Below are 17,938 nucleotides of genomic sequence, written 5' to 3'. Positions count from 1 at the left end.
GGTCGTTTTAGGGGGCAGCCCTTTGGCAGGTCTTACCTAGGCTTCGCGGGAACAGCATCTGTTTATGTCTGCGTACCCGAGTGAGAGAACGCAGCAGCGAAAGAAACCGGAGAGGAGCGTCTTGAGAAGGCTGAAGTGGAGTACGAGACGTGCGGCTACGGCGTCATTTTTCACTGCATTTCCCTCGCACATGTTTAATGTATCGCCACCAAGGTGCGCCCTGCCCCTGACACTTTCACCAGACGCTGTTCCAATCTCCGCTCATCCAAACCACGTGACGTTTGCGCGGGAGGTTCAAACCCAATATGCAACAACATGCTCGCTGCACCCTTGTGCGAGTCTAATCGGAACCACGTGACATTTCTGCGGGAGGTTCAAACACGATTTGCAACGTCCTTGCCGGCGGCAGAGGCGCACTGCGAGGTAGCAGCAGAGTAGCGCACGGCGCCGTACGTTCGCTGGTCATGCGAACACTTCGTGAGACGCAGTACAAATGCACCGTGACCGAGACGACTGCAGCAAGGACTGCAGCTCGCGCTGCGCACAAATTTCATATCAGGAAGTGTAGTAATCTTCAGTGCATTTTTAACGCCCATCCGTGCTTCTGTTTATTTTTCGCAATCAACTGATAACCGCATACCGCCGTTATATGCCGACTGCGAAAGTTTCCAAAGGGGCATCGGTGGACGCGAGGGGGAAAACAGTTGTGAAAGAGGTGTCCGTGGTGGTGAGGAGGAGCCCCGGAGGGGCGCCGAGTAAATCGGTGACACTGGAATGAAAAAAAAGGGGGGGGGGGAAGGGGGGGGGCGGGTGAGACATATACTGCCTTGCAGTAAAAAGTGGCAGGCAGGCACAATATTTACGTGGTATGTTCTGCGCCTTCGAAACTAAAGGCGATGATCAAAAAAGTAAATTAGCTGAAGGAAACCACACAAAACGTGCTATGGTCTTGCGGCGTAAAACACATCAGCGAATTCGTCGAATGCGCAGTTGGCATTGTTTATAAAATTTCATTCTCCTGTGGCGCATCTTACATCGGCCAGATTGGCCAGTGTTTGAAGGATAGACTTCGAGCGCAACAACGCTTGCAAACAACTGCAGTCGCCGGTCCAGCTAGCTGCCCACTGTGCTAGGTGTGCATGCGCGGCTGGAGCATATGCAACTGTGCTGTCATACTCTCGGGACCAGAGAGTGAGGGGGTGGTAGAGGCTCTTAATTAATATGTTCTCGGAGGCACATGGCGAGTGTGTTAAGCGTGCCGACAATAGCGCGCACTGATAGGGAGATCGCAATGCTAAAGAAAAAATCCGATGTCTCGTGAGCACACGTGAGCACTGTTTCACCACGATTGTACCCTCACCACTACCTCACATGCATACATGTAACGATCAACACCTTGATTTAACCAGTTGCAAGTTTCCGTACCAACATAAGCTTTGTCGGTTCCACTGTCCCTGTCATTCATCCAAGGATGCAGCGCACGCTAAATTTCAATTCAATACCGGCGTTGACGTTCAATTAAAGCTTTTTTTTGCGTTTTTTCGACCGCCTTCTGAAGTATAGTAACTTTAGTAGGTTGGAAGAAGACGCCTATTGAGTTTATAAACCTAGCCTTAGTCATTATGTCTCAAATGGTGAACCAATCCACTCGCAGTTCTAACATCACCGACCTCATTCTGACGACCGGACCTGAAACAGTTGGTACCGTGCTACACATCTATGGATTTCGCGATCATAACCGTCATCAAATAACCCTTGACATTGGGCTTGCGTTCACTGGCACTGAAAAAAAAAATCACGGTAACAGTAAAGGTGACTACAGCAGAATTAACGCCGAACTCGAGACCTTCTATACTGACACATTCCTGCCATCTTTCTACAGTCGTAACATCAGTGATAACTGGGTGCTCTACAGAGCGAACTATTTTCCCTAGCCAACCGGTACATTCCCTTATTTCAGTCAAAAATGACAAAAATAACCCCTAGCTTGGAAACAAAAAGAAGCGTTTATATCGCACAGACCACTTAAAGGAGTATCGACACCAAATTTTTACGTCATGTTTTTATTACGTCATGTTTTTATGCCTACGGGCCTAACTATCATGAACCAGTAGTTCAAATACATCAGCGGACGATAAATGAGCAACTATAACGCAGCAAAAACCACCGTCAACGGCTTCCGTTTCAAAAAGCCCGGAGTTTGCAGGTGACCAAAAGTACGCTAGGACATCCCGGTTTCCGCTGAACAGGGCCGGCGCTAACACGTGGGTATGCGAAAACCTGTGACGCTCCATCCACGCGCTAGACGGTTTGCGCCTTGCCATTAGCCGGGTGCCGGGTGGACGTCAAGGAGTAGGGGAGCACGCGGCTATGTCACCTCGTATGCTCTAGCACACCCTGATGTCACGCGATGTCGATTTCGGTGGAAGCCTCCAGCACAGCCGTCTCGTCGGTGCTACATTTGCAATCAATTTAGGATATGTTCCACGCGACGCATGCTGTTCACACTTTACGCAGGGTATCCTGGTGGGTAAAGAAAACGAACTATACAATAATATCAGCCCCGGAAATTGGTGTCAGTACCCCTTTAACACCGTTGGGTGGACAGTTAAGCGCGCGTGAAAGCCGCTCCGGGAAACCGCTGGCGACCGCAGCGTTCTGCCCAGGTACACTGTTGTCTGCGCTCCACAGGCCGTAAACCCGCTCGCAAGTTTTGCACTTTCTTAAAAGCGCCAATATTCTTTTTATTTTTCCCAGCGCATGGGAAGGTTCATACGCTACTGGAAATCCTGACGGCCTAGCCCATCCTTAAAATTTCAGCTTTTCCTTCTATGCATAACGCATTGCAAGTCAATGTGATTCCCGTAGCAAGTGGAAAATAGAACCAGTTTGTAAGAATGAAATGTCAAGCCATGTCATAATAACAGGGTTTACAAACTGCTATCTTCCCTTCTTTAATGTATATATAATTCGACCAGGAGCATAGCCTGAGGGGGAACTTTCAGAGACTGAAAAAATAAAAGAAAAGGGATTTTGATAATTTATAAAACGAAATAAAAGAAAAATGGAAATAGCATGTAAATGACGCGTGCTTAGAGGGTTTTATTCATAGTCACTGGGAACTTCCACTCTAGTCTGTAACAGGGCTGGACGAGGCTACTCGGGTGCCCTTCATTGCACTTACTTGAAACACGATAAAAAAATAATGTTTTTTTTTCTGCATCCTGTCTGCACTACGCTGTTACTAAACATGTGAATAATTGTCATTCATATGCTGAGATCAAAATTGGTGGGGGGTCTGGAGCCTGTAACAGTCCAGCACTTTCTGTCTTTGCATGGGGCGTTTCCTTCTTGAAAATTATACATTGTCATTAAGTATGTTTGGACAAGATGATCATGGTTCAAGCACAGCTATAATGGCTCTTCGTTAAGCAGCCAGCGCCTGCTTTTCAATTCTCGCGCGCTAGCAGAAAGCATGCAGATAGCGTTTAGGATTGCGATATTTCCGTCTACCGACGATAAATTGAGTAGCTGAGTTCGCACGCAAAGTAGCTGAAAGCACCAAGCTCGGCAATAAAAGGCGAAATGTTGTAGGTATATTTACAAAGGCAAATAACAGCGACTCGAAGCGACACCGTCGCGTTCCTCGTTTCCTCCTCGTCAAAATGGCTCTCCGTTTTAGATGCGACTGCATCTCATTCACTCGCCTTGTCCCTCCATACGGCGTTGTTGTTGTCCGTCCACACCCCTCCCCCATTCTCCTCGCCGCGCGAGCTGCGCTCTCCGCCGATCACCCCCTCTCCTCTCCGATAGCGAACACTCTCTCGCGAGGGGCATTGGATTCGATTCGATTGGGTTGAGTTGGCTTGGCTTGGCTTGGCTTGGCTTGGCTTGGATTGGATTTGGATTGGGTTAAAGTGGATTGTGTTGGATTGTGTTGCGTCATAGCCGCGCCACGTTGCGTCATAGCCGCGGTCGTTCCAGCACCGGCGTTCCGATTTCCATCGATGCGTTGAATGGAGCCTAACAATTCTGCTATCGCCCGCGCAACCGTAACAAGCACCGATCACTGTGATAACAGGAATGCTAGCACCACTGAAGACAAGGCTGCGAAGCGGCGTGAATGTGATGCTGAACGCAAACGATTGAAGCGAGCAGCCGATTCCGAACTTGTCCGAACTTCGTGAACGTGATACCGAACGCAAACGGTTGAAGCGAGCAGCCGATGCTGAACTTCGTCAACGTGAAGCCGCTGGCGTGCGTGGACGCAACACTTGACACGGGGGAACCAGGACGATCCGCAGACAACGATACGTCGCACGCTGCCGAACAAGCTTTCACGCACGTGTTTAAAAAAAAGGGGAAAGAGGGAGAAAGAGCACTGCACGAAACGCGAAGTTACCGTAACCGCAACATAAATAACAGTCAGAGCAGGCAATGCTCGCTACAGGGCATCCGTATTTGAAAATAAATCTAATCCAAACGAAAGGCTCACCTCCAACAAGCGTCCTTCTTCGATGAACCTTCGGTCTTTTTACAACGAAGCTGTATACTTCTCGTTGGCGGGAAAATGTCGTGGCGTAAACACGAAACGCACTGCAGGAAAGCCAACTTTCACTGGCAATGGTGATGATAGTGGGTGAATTGAAGAAAAAAAAACGGTTCCCGAGTTCGGATTCGAACCTGGGTCCCTCGCGATATGTAGCCGACGTCAATGATTGATTGTAGGGTTTAACGCGCCGACGCAACGCAGGCGATGAGGCACGCCGTAGTTTTTTTTTATTGCCCAAGGCATAACATTTACAAAGAAATAGAGGAGAGGTCAACGAAGATGGTTGATTGTCTCAAACATCACTACCATACTTTCAGCTGACAGCTATTTGTGCACTTTCATTACAGTAAGTTCATGCATTACTGACAGAAAGTCATCATCACAACCTTGCTTAACGAAAACTTCGCGTAATCTACAAATATTTTCCACGAAATAGGAGCACACTGCACGTGCATCCACATCCGCATTCCTAACAGCCATGCGGCTCCTCCAGATTCCGTGCAGCCCCAGGAGAAAAAACAAGTCATACGGTACAGTTTCAGGCATGACAGATAAGTACCGAATGCCGTGGGATGTTAGAGGAAGGTCTTTTTTAAGAGTTCATTGGAGGACGTCCCAAAAAAAGACGGCATCCCAACAATCCAACAAAACGTGTTCTACTTTCGGGCTTCTCGCACAAGAAGCAATCGGCACCCCATTGCAGATTAGTGTTTCTGTGAGGCGCGCCGTAGTGGAGGGCTACGGATTAATTTTGACCACCTGGGGATCTTTAACGTGCCCCGAAATCTCGTCCTCACGGGCGTTTTCGCTTTTAGCCTCCATCAGAAAAGTGGCCGCCGCAGCCGGGAATCGAACCCGCGACCTCGTGCTCAGCAGCGCAACGGCTTAGCCACTGAGCCACCGCGGTGGGTGGCGACGTCAATACGATTGTGCCATTCCTACACGGTCGGAGCAGTTCGGATTTGGAGAGGGGTACATGGACGTACCAAGTAATTAAACATAAATACGCACCGCTCAGTCCAACGACGACGATAGTTTAAAATTCGTTTCAATAAGCATCAAACCGCATATGATGGATGATAAGGTCCTGTGAACAATGAGAACAACCTCGCACGCGTTCCCAGTAAAGGTTAGGTTGCAGCTACTTTCGAATGTGCCGTTTGATCTCATACGTAACTATCGTGTGAAGTGCAAACCGCACAATGGTCTATAACCACGCCTGCGGCAATGGGAGCACATTCCTTCACCCCGCGTGCGTTTCCCGGTTGCATAAAATGTAGCGAAAATGGTCGCAGAACCAAACACGGTCTACAACAGCGACCACAAAGCGATTATCACTACCATTACTCTAAAGTAATAATAAAACATACCCCCATCAGCATGTGTGGTGTTTCATACAGCTTTGCTGGACATTCACGTTCGCAAGGCGGGATGGTGGTCACATTTTTTTCCTTTAGCGGAGGTGGTTAGTATATTTAGCCATGACTTCCACCTAATAGTGTCACCAGTCACGATTGTTTACTGCTCTAAAAGGAAATTGCGATCGCAGCACCAAGATGTAAAACTGCGCGCCTTCGCTGAATGTGGGACATGAAACAACAGGCGTCAGGGAAAAGTTTTCCGTCTGTATGGTCAAAGCTAAAGGCCAACATGCAAACAACGTAGAGATATCGCCCCTCTCGCATGTACCCCCATGATACGAGTTGTTGTTTAGCGCCGCCCTTGTGACTTTCCTCAACTGTGACATTTTTCGTTCACGTGAACTTCGTAGATGGCGCTACCTAGCACATTTATCGCAGGGACCTCTGTCACTACTAATATTTTTTTGCAATTTCTGAACTTTCTCGTTTATAACTGCTGTATGTTGAATAAATGAATCAGAGCCAGCTACCTTAAGATTACATACACAAAAAAAAACATTGAAACTGTGCTAAAAATATTTCGCGACGAGCTTTTACCCCTCATAAGCCGAGAAAATAGGCTTTAAAAGAATATCTGGACAAAATTTACAAAGCAAACAAGCGAGGTACAGTAGATGCACAAACGTTTGTCACCAAAACTGTCATCCTTTCACCACCAAAGTTAAATCGGAAAAAAAAAAAGACCTCCGAGGTCCGGAATCGACATCCCTTCCCGGCAAAATGAAACCAACGCGAAGTGCCTGAGCCCAAACCGCTCGGCCATCGGCACATGGAAGCGCTGAATGAAGAGTGCGCTTATGTAGCTGCTAGGCGATAACAGCGACTGTGTTTCAGAAATTGTCAATTTGGAACGCTTTATCCTCCGCATGATGACTTGTCGTTTGCACGCAAGGGAAGCCAAGTCCCTGCTCTAGCTATATCAGTTAACACAACTTGCACTTCAGCCACTGTGTTGTCACTAGGCGCGTTTTTGTGGCTGAAAGTGACTCCAAATTGTAGCTGCTTCCATAGGCTCCCATTGTTTAAACTTCATTCGCTGTGGGAACAACTAATCTTGCGTGCGCAAACGTGCTGTGGCCTTTAAAATGTTCGCAGTGATTCCCGGAAGCGTTCCCTGTTCTCACAAATGCAATTTATGCCCTGTAATTTTAAATAAATTAAAAAAACAGCCTCTTCCCATTGAAAACGCGCTTGCTTCGCGTCGTGGCCACCAGGGGCGTCGTTGCTTCCTGTCCCAGATTTCTGGATATGCAGAATAGGCCTAGCGTTTGCTTTGGGGTCTACGGCATGAATCGATACCTGCTGCTTGACGTAAAGCAAGTACTTTTTTGTGTAAGTGGCTCTTGAAGGCGTTAAAGCTCGAAAGGCGACGTTAGGCCATAGGTCCCAAAACTGAAAATGCGGCGTTAGCCCTAGCGGCTTGAGGCTAGCAGCCTTAAAGTTAGACTGCAGTGATTTGTAAACATTGCGGAATTACTAGCTCAAAACGCAGGCGGGAGTGTTTCGACCACTACTGCCGCGTTTACGCGACTTTATTCAGTGGAGAAACCAATTCAAAAATGCCGCCCTTCTTTCTAGATTCTCCTTCCCAATTTTGTATTCCGTTTCATATCACGTCAGAACGAGGCGGTTCGGCTTGACCGCCCTACTGCATGTTTCGCTGACTGTAAGACAGAATCAGTCGATGGAGCGTTCAGTCAACCTGCCGCCGGCGGGTCGTCAAAATTCGTTTCTTTATTTGAAACTAATATGGAACGTTCTTTCCTAGAATAATGTGCCTTTAGTTTGTTAGTTTTTACATTGTATCAACCTCTAAGTCCAAGTCGTTAAAAACAAGCGCACAGGCGACGCTTCGCTGATTGGTAAGCTAGAAGAATATGTGAGGCCAATTGAAGGCGCGACAAGAGTCAGGGAAGTTAAGAGAGGTACTAAGAAATTAGAATCAACCGAAACTTTTATTGTACAGTGTGAAACCAAGGTACGCGAACAACGTTTTGCGTGGGGTGAACTTGCACATACGGCAACAGCACGACCACAGCAAGGTGTGCGAACGCTTTCCCTCACAAGGAATGCAGTCGTGGAAATTTGAGGACCGCTTCTGCATATTTGTAGAAATTTGGGGCGCACCTACTGCACGACCGCTATTCAAGAAATAGTCATCTACGCTGCTTGGTTTGCTAAAACCAAATAAATCTTTGAGCAAGCTATACAATATATACTTAATATTTCTTCCCCTCACAGTGCTGGCTTAGAAGAGTCAGCTCGTCCTTCGTTTCTAGAACGCCTTTATGTCCGTGGACTTTCCCGTGCATTGGTAGAGCTTCATGAACTGATTGCAGTTATGCTCTGATCAAGTCTAGCTTTAATTGGGATATCTAAAACTTAATTGCAGCAATATGTTACTGAAACATATCACATTGCTGTAATTCGGTCCCAAGCACGAATTTTTTTGAACAGTTATCCGACTCGCCCGTCGCTTTGTGATGAACGCCAGTCGATTCTTCAAAGAAGGTAATTGACATTGAATTCAATGGTACTAGGTATGCCGAAGCAAATGATATTGCCGGTGCGTTTCATGCTCATTGCAGCAGGTTATTAGGTGAGCCCGAGAGTCCAATGTCGTGTGTCAAGAGCTTGGCTTTCCTTCTCTTTTTGGCTTACTTTCAAGGCTTTCAGACGATGACGATGCCGGGATTTGCGGCCCTATTACACTGGAAGAGGTTACAGTTCCGAACTCTTCGCCTAAGATAAATAAGATCCCTGGAACGGATGGACGCCTAGGGGGGAATTCCATAAGAAGTTTTCTGCTATCCCGGCTCTAGTCTGTTTGAGATATTCACAGCCGCTTAGGATAAAGGTGTTTTGCCGTTTACTTAGGGCACACCCTGTAAAAATAAAAAATGCGGGTTAACACAAGCTGAGATCTCTAGAGGCCTGTCGGCCTTAACACAAGCTGGCCTTAACACAAGCTGAGATCTCCGTGTGCAATGTGGAACACGAAATTTTTGCGCAACTTTCACGTACCCTTTGTCAACATGTAATTTCTATTTTAGTTGGGTCCCACCAAACATGCGGAATTTGGGGGACAGAAGTATTCGAGTAAATATACATATAACCCGCTCTGCATTGGAGTGCAAGTCTGATTTGATGGAACAAGTCGCACGTATCCTAATTGGCCTCGCGAGAGCATTTGATCGGATGTCTCATAATTTTTAATCCCACTTTTGGAAGCGCCTAATGTAGATGACGTGCTGTGTATCGCGTTCTCTTGAAGCTAGTTCAGATCAGGGCGTCTGTCAGACAGGGCTGCCGACTATCACCTCTTTCGTTTGCACTGTAGGTAGAGACTCTCATTAGTATACAACGGAGCCAAAGAGTGGATGGTTTTTCTTTGACATCATGTGAAGTTCATTTTCTTCCGTATGCCGATGACAAACCTGTTGTAGTGATCAAGCTTAGTGTTCAAGAAGCCCTTGTATTGATTAAGGAATTTTGTGACGGTCCTGAAGCGGCCATGAATATGGAGAAAACTAAGGGGTTTTGGTTCAGCCAGTGGCGAACAAAACCTTCGAAATTTACGGGTATTAGTTGAGAGAATTCGCCGATGAATACCTTGGTGCGCCATTTCACCAAATAAGGAACTTCGGGCCACACTGGTCTTCAGCACTCACGCATGTCAAGCCAGCCTCGGACGCATGGATGGGGCGAAAACTTTCTGTATTTGCCCGTGCGCAATTCGGCAATGTGTACTTGGTAGCAAAACTTGTGTATGTGCTTCAGGTATTGCGCTATGCGGGGGCGAAAGCCGATCCTCTAGACGGAGTATTTTCTACCTTCATGTAGGCATCTCAATGGGAGCCAATGCGTAGGGATAATTTGTTTCTTCCTTTGCTGTCTTGTGGTTTTGGGTTAATGAATTTGTTTGTGCACCAACTTGTGTCTCCAGGTTTTTCTTCTACAAGTTGGCGGATCATTCGTATGTGTATCATTTACCTTTTCTTTTGTTCCTACGGGTGAGGTTAACAGGAATCAATAAAGGAGTAAAGAAAGCCTCCATGGGGGATTGTAAACGAAGTTGTGGATATCTTTTATTACATTACTGCATGGCCTTCCTTCTCTGGAGTATCTGTTTAGCCTTTCAAGGCAGGCTATTGCAAACACTTCAATTAAAAATCAGTTCCCAGTCCAAGTGTATCGCCAGCCCTAATAGCGGGACCGTAGGAACGGTGGTTTAGACCGTTTCAAGCGTATTTGGGTGAGCCGAATGCCAAAATGTTTTTCTGTAGCCTCGCTCGCCAACACTTCTAGGTAAAACATGGCTGCACCAAAAACGGATGTCGATCTCTAGGCCAGAGCATTTCCGCTTGGGCAATTACCGGAGTCTTTTGACCATGTCTTGTGTTGCGACGTGAAACGGTGTTTTTCTGGGACGTTTCGTTACGGTCACTAGCAAATGACACTGACGTCACCCCGTAAATCATTCGCTTCTTACGCGAATGGTGTACGTTGGTGTACGAACATTTTGTTGTGCCAGGATATTTTACCTTTTGGAAGTGCTCGATGATTCATCGGCATGAGGAACCCTCTAGGCCAACCATGTATATTTTTCGGGAGCAGCCACCGTTAGTGCGGAGCGTTTATGCGGGGCAGAGAGATCCACCAAAGTGGCGCAATCTTTCGTACGCGTGCGTCTGCTTGCCTGAGTTTTGAAATGATGCCAATCTTTGTTAGACCGACGTGCTCGCTCTTTCCTGTCTGTTAGTTTTTATATTGTCTTTTAAGTGTGATGTCGGGCTTTGTCTGAAAGTGCTATGCATTAAAAAAAAGAGGCATATGGCCGAGTGGTCTAAAGCACTAGGAATTTTTTTTTAATTTGCTAGTTTGATTACCAAGGGGCGCCTTTTATGAAGTTTATTTATTTGTTTTTCGGCAATGATTTCTATACTGAATTCACCATTGTTGCGCTCTACAGTTTAATTCTCCACGAATAAGTTCGCACAATGCGAGCAGACTGGCACTGACGCGCTGAGGAGTTCTCGTTGGCGTGGAGTTGGGCCGACCCTTGTCCTGGTGTGAACAAGCCTCTTACCATGCACGTACGAGCCAGGCAAGCTTCAAAGTTAGTAGAAAGCGCATCGCATTTGGGCGTCTTCGATGACGCGGAGGGTGTTAATGTACTGCGCACGCCTCGGCTAGTGATGTTACGATTAAAAGCCGTGCTTGTAGGCTTAGCGGGCGGACTTTACAGCCGACAAGATGGCAAAAGCGCGGTTTGGGGATTATTGAGATATCGAGAATGCCCAGCCAAAGATAACGTCGGATGTGAAGCATGGTTTTTTACAGGACCGAAACTGAAACTGTTTCAAATCTAATCTTGGACGTCGTCCAATCACAGTACATCTCGTATATACGCCACTGCTTGTGTTGGTGCGGACACCGCAGACCGCGCATGGCACTTTTTCTTCTTTCGGGCTTTATAAAAGAAATACCGCCTTACCAACGGAATAAACGATGAAAAGTGTGTTTATTTGCGCCAGTCTACGCAGTGCGATCTTAAACGGGAACCGCACAAATTGACTTCAGTGTCTCTTTAAGACATACAGAGCAACGTCATTCTCATTTTACGTCGACTTCTGTGTACAAAGATGGCAAGTCAGGCGAGTTGGTATGGGTTCATCGTGAAACAATTAACAGTGGCATAGCTCGGCCATGCCGGATATACGCAGCGTGAGCAAAGGTTCAGCTGCTTTCTTAGCTTTCGTGGTTGTGTAAGATTAGCTTGATTATCATGCTTACAGCTGCTTCAATGAAACACACACCCGGTAAACGCTTTATGTGATACGTGTATATTTATCACGCGGGCCGGCCCAGCGTCACCAATCGCTCCAGAGCTAAGCGGGTTCCACAGATGCACGCCGGTGTTGCTGCGCCGCACGAGCCATCGGTTCCACACTCGGCCACCCTTCACATGATCATCAAGTGGACCGGGCCGCCATGTGCAGAACAGAGGTCGGCGAAGACGCTGGGCGCGTGGGGTGTGCGAGAGATGCCGGGCAGCGAGAAACGTCCTGTGCGCCTTGTGACGTCACTGCTCCTCACGCATGTGCAGCACGGCTTTCCAGGAGCCACGCTACACTGCTCAACCTCGGCCAGTGTAGCTCACGCCACGAAACAACCAGCGCACGAAAGGCGAGGAGGAGGAAGGCTACAAACACAGCTCTGTGTATGCAGCCTTCCTCGTCCTCGTCTTTCTTCCGTTGGTTGTTTTTCGATTATCGACCTGTGGGTTACGGCTGAGGACGTCCGCCTCAGAACATGACGTTTGCCATACTATATAGGTCACGACGTAGCACCACTCTTTCACCTCCACCCTGTGCTGCGCATTAAGCTAACGGAGGAGTCCCCGAGCTTTTCAGAGAGCGTTTTAATTGTAACACTAGAGCGATTGAGGCTTTTGGTTCTGCCGTATAGCGTTACGACAACAAATACCAAGAAAAACAACCGAGCGCAGCTAAGCGTGCCCCTCTTGAGGTGCGTCCAGCGTCATCCTGGCTTGCGCATGGGCTTGAGCCGCGCGAGGAGATACAATTATCAAGAAAAATACCCAGCGCACCCGAGCTTCTCTCGAGAACACTCTTGCCAGCGTCTGTGGATGAATCTCTCGCGTTTTCTGCTCTTCGCCAGTTCACGTGCGTTCGCGCCTGAAGTTGGGAGCACAGAGCCGTGTTCACGCTACGAATGCCGAGTTCGCGAACATGGCTACCGCGGATTCTAGGAAGAAGGCTGGGTAAAATTTTCTTTTGATTTATGAAACCATACGCGTCAGCACGTATCCAGCGAGTTCGGTTTAAACGTAGAGTAGTTACTGAGTTCATTTTTGTCGACGTTTCTCTTGCCGTCTGCTACAGACCCGCCGCTCGACCAGCAGACTGCACCGACGATTTTAAGGGGGGAAACGCGTTGTTCGGCGGTCGTCTTCTGCTGTCTTTTCGTCTGCAAGGCGACAGCTTTTCAGCTTGTCACAGCGTACTTTTCTCTTGTTTGTTACTTCCTTCGCATGCTCGCGCTTCGGGAATCCGGACTTTCTGGACTGCAGCAACACTGAGGCTTGCAAGAAATGTAAGATAAACGTGATTGATTAAGGTTATATATATATTTCTTACTCTTGTAACAATCAGCTGCATCTCATAACAACGCATTATAAAGGCGCACGCTAATTAAGGGGTGAGCTGACAGCGCCGCATTTCCATTTTACTTGCACTTGAAGCAATTTTTGTTCGGAATGTTTGTCACCCGCTTGGAGTACAAGTATGGGTTAGAGTGATAGTTCGCGGAAACAATAGAACCGCTTGTGGCCTATAACTTTTAATTACTATTATTATACAGAATTTGGTGTATACCTCTTTTATTTACCAGTATTTGTAAATGTGGAAAAAAAATGAACAACGCAGCAATCCCGTCCAGAACACAAGTCACAATGACAAGACGGACCAGGGCTACTACAGCCAGGTAAATCGCAAGAAACGTTTTTTTTTCACCCATGCAAACTGTCAACCTATTGTGTTATATATGGAATATATCGAACGGCACCAGATAAACAACTCCGAAGTTCATTTATTATAGCGGAAAACAAATATTGGCAGGATGCATTAAAAAAAGTGTAGAGGGCAGGACTCGTTAGAACACTAGTTCGCATTTTCAAAGCCGGGTAATGTAAACTGAAAGTACACAGATACAAACAAAATGTGCCAACCTATTTCACCATTCGAACCGCAGTCATCCATGCTTACCGTCTATTCTTTTGGTGCGCTTTCGCGCGGGGAATTTGGAGACATTAACGAATGGATCTTCTTCTTTTGCCTTGTTACTGTCGTGGCAGATGACCATGCAACAACGTGTGGGGTTTGCTTCGCTACAGTTTTATCTTTTCGTTTCGGCGGAGTGAGGAGTGTACCCACCGCCCTTTGTACGTGCTGGCTTAAGTGGCTCGCGCAGCCGGCGGTCGCTTTGTTCGCATTCGTGAGTAGGGGGCTGGATGCCTCAGGTGATGCGGGAGACAGCGTCCACCCCGAGCTGCACGTGCAGACGCGGAGGAGCGGGCCGGGGGGCGTCTGCTTAGGGCACTGAAAAGCCGTTCACCAGACGCAGTCGTTTCGCGATGACTGAGGTGGTTAGACCAGCCAGAGGTCGCCCACAAGAGCACTGAAACCGCCTGGGCGCTCGGCCGTTCGTCTGGCGCGTAGCACACGACGCGTCTCTAGCAGACGACAAGACAAGCACCGGCAAAAATGGACCCAGTGGCTACTCTACGTGTAAACCAAACTTGCTGGACACGTGCTAACGTGTACGCTTTCATAACTCGAAATAAAATTTTACCCGGACCTCACCGTAGCGCGATAAATGTAGCACGCGCGCAGGGAAAAAAGCACGTGCCGAAGCGACGGCAGCCACCGCGTACTCCCACGGAGGGGAGAGTGCAGCGCCCGCGGGCGATCGTTCCGGAGCCTATACAGGCACAGCTGGCCTTCATGCCGCTACCGATCGCATGACAGCGGTGCTGGTGGGAGGATTAAACGTGGAAGTCATATGGCTCAATGCTCCCTCTACACAGTCCTCGTATTGGAGTTGTTCGGGTCTGGCTTGGTGTGTTACACAGATAGCAAGATGCCTACGACAAAGGAGCAAATCGAAGAGCCATACGCATGTTTGTCCGCTAGAATAAAGCGCGGGGCCTTCCCGGTATTTACGCGCTACGGGACCAACACTAGCCGTTCGCTTGGAGGAATGACAGGGGGAATTGAAAAAGCGCCGGCCCTAACAGAACCGCCAAAGGGTAGGAAAACAACGGAAAGCCGCGGAGGCGTCCGTTTCCCCCTCACGTTCCCCCTCCACGATGAGCAGGAACTTACCCGCATGGAACACAGGACGTGACCCAATAATACGAGTTCGCCTTAAGGGGCTTTCAGAGCCACATTTGCGTGCGGGTCTCTCCCTCATAAGCAATGCCAGTTTATGCGCGCATGGTCAGGGAATGTTGGAAACGGTGGGGGGGGGGGGGGGGGGGGGGGGGGGGGGGTGCGGGGGCGTGCACGCACAGCTGTAGGTTTCGGGCCCTCACTGTTGACACGTTCGTTGTGCTGGCGAAACCTTTAAACGTGGCTGTAACACGGCCCAATGCGACCTGTCTGGTGTCCTCAGTGTGTCAAGCGCATTGGGTTAGTTTGCTACACAGGCCGTGAGATGCCTACGATGCTGGAAGGAAATAGACAGCTCCAGGCGTGTCTCCTAGAATAAAGCTAGGGTCCATCACAGTTTCAGTCATCTACTTTGTCAGGATGTACACTCAATCTAAAAACTCTCTCGACTGCATCCAGCACCGCAGGTCATCCTTCTTCATAGACTGGAAGGGCACAAATTTCTTTCCGCGCTTCCCCACTCCCCCCCCCCCAAGTTGGCTCTCCTGCAGTGAGTTTTTGCGGGCGGCAGACATCTTTGAGACGCTGAAAGCTTCGCTTGAATTGCTTCCCTTGGAAGAACCCGCAAGCACTCCCGGAAGTGTAAAGCACTGCCGGCCGACCCCACCGCTACTGTTACCGAGCGAATTGTAAGGGTTCCTTATTTTCCTTTACTTATAAGTCCACTGGTACAGCGGAGCTGATAAGGCGTAACCGTTCAGGCTTACATTACACATATGCAATAACAAACCATAAAATAACGGCTAGCTATAGTAGACTCGCGATAATTTAAACTCCGAAAATTTAAACTCTAGGGCAATTCCAAAAAAAATTCAAAACTTCCGTTCGCCCACCGTATTCAGTATATTTGAAAGCCGCCTAGTAGAAACTGATCCCTTGCGTAAATTTGTCTTTGTAGTTATCACTTCTCTTTGCCCAAAATATCTGCTGCATTTCCCGCTTCCAACTGCACATTTGTATGATTGAATCACCAACAGTGACAATAATGCCGTACATACATGTGAAAAAGCGAAACCCCGCGCGCCTCCAACCTCGCGCGGATTCAGCGAGTAAAAGCAAAAAACAGGACGACACGTGGGCCAGGCGGGCCATGTACGAAAATAATACACGTGACCATTCACAACTTTTTTTTCAAAGTTTCAATAGGAATTTAGTATGTAGTGTAGGTGTAACCATATACATGTTAATGTTTCGTTTTAACACACGTTGGAATGCAGCCCGGGTCATATATATATATATATATATAAAACTATTTTTTTCTCCACTTTCTTTCCAAATTCTTTATCAGTTTCGATAACCTACCATATCCTCCCCTTTGCTTTCCGAGGTTTTCTTGACTGCCAACCCTTATTTCTGTCTTATTTCAACCAGCCCATCATTTCCTATTCTGATTCGCTACATGCATAGCGAGGGCCTTGGTTCTGGCAGTCTTGATGCCATAGGGAGCTTAAGAGGGTTCAACGCTAGTCGACCACTCTCCACCTGTCGTAGACACTGGAGTCACGGCCCTGGGGTTAAAAAGAAGGTCCCCGTCTCACCGAGAAGTCGGAGTGGCGCTGGCTACCACCCCCGAGCACAGGAAAAAATTACATTGACATCAATACCCCAGAAAGTGGAGGGGAAGCATAGACCCGCCGGTAGCGTAGTGGCTTTCGCACCAGACCAGTATTCTGGAGGTCGTGGGTTCGCATACCACCGGGCGGGCATTCGTTCTCCACTTTATTTCTTTCTAAATTCTTTACCTGTGTCGATAACCTACCATACCCTGCCCTTTGCTTTCCGAGGTTTTCTTGACTGACAACCCTTATTTCTACATATATATATATGTATATAGATATATACATATATATATATACATAAATATTTAACTACGCTACTTTAAGAATATAAATTCTGCAAAGCCAAACAAGTTACGGGTCCGAATATGGATTATCGCGACTATAGTGCCGTTTCTCAAATTGCATACGCAAGCGGCCTCCACTGCCTCTTTATACTATACTGTCCCCCTGGGAATCCGCTATTTCATTTTTTGGCAACTCAAATGCGATGTTCAATGAGGCGTAAAGGTGAAGAGTAGTGGTTGGAAGTGTGGTTTGCATAACCACCCGTACATTTGTTTATTTTACAGATCAAGACGCAGGGCAACCTGGCTTCGTTCAGTAGTGCCTTGTGAGCAACTCCGTATTTTTCTCCTCATGGGATATAAAACGTTTTCGCATTGTTACCAGCTTTGCGAAAACTTACACCCGGATGTGTGGAATCGAGTGGAACAAAATACAAAACATTTTATGCAAGCTGTTGTGGCACCAGTAGCGTGCAATTTCTGCGTTATGAACGATGTGGTGGTGGAAGGTAGTTCTGAACAACCAGCCCAAAGTAAAAAAGAAAAACTGTGCTACGCGTACCGGTATTTCGTAAACATGTTTACTTTCCTTTAGCACACGCTACTTCGTTTTCCTCTTTATCAAGCACTCTGATTAACCATCCGACCAGACAGTGGTCTTCATGCGGAAGCACTATTTAGCTACCACAGCCGATTTCACGAATGTAAAACGTACAAAAATACTATTCAACGCCACCAGTCTTTTCTGTTTTGATGTGCGCTCGGGGAAAGTTTCATGTGCGGTAAAGGGAGAAAGCGAGCGGCAATACGACGGCCCCATGTTGCGTGTAACGTGAAACTTTGAGCTGAAACCTCATCAACGGGTGCCCGTTGCCGCTAAACTTACAATAGATACGTCATTTGACAAGTCATGAGACTAATCGTGCAGCTTACTCAGCGTTAGGCGCCAACACAGGATGCTTGGATAATCTTTAGGAGCTCGGCTGTGAAGTCTTTCGTTCTCAACAGGTAGATAAAAAAAGTGGCCGAGTACCTGCTCCCATCGCTACAGATATCGCTGAAAAATAACTCTGCGACAGGCCTGCCTTTACTGCGACATCTGCCCATTTCTTATGCTGTTCTCTTCCTGTTTCGGTCTTCCCATTGT

This window comes from Haemaphysalis longicornis, unplaced genomic scaffold, assembly GCF_048455015.1.
Source record: "Haemaphysalis longicornis isolate Haplotype H1 unplaced genomic scaffold, Haemaphysalis longicornis Haplotype H1 scaffold_7, whole genome shotgun sequence".
NCBI classification, from domain to species: Eukaryota; Metazoa; Arthropoda; class Arachnida; order Ixodida; family Ixodidae; genus Haemaphysalis; species Haemaphysalis longicornis.
Note: the sequence above shows the minus strand (reverse complement) of the source record.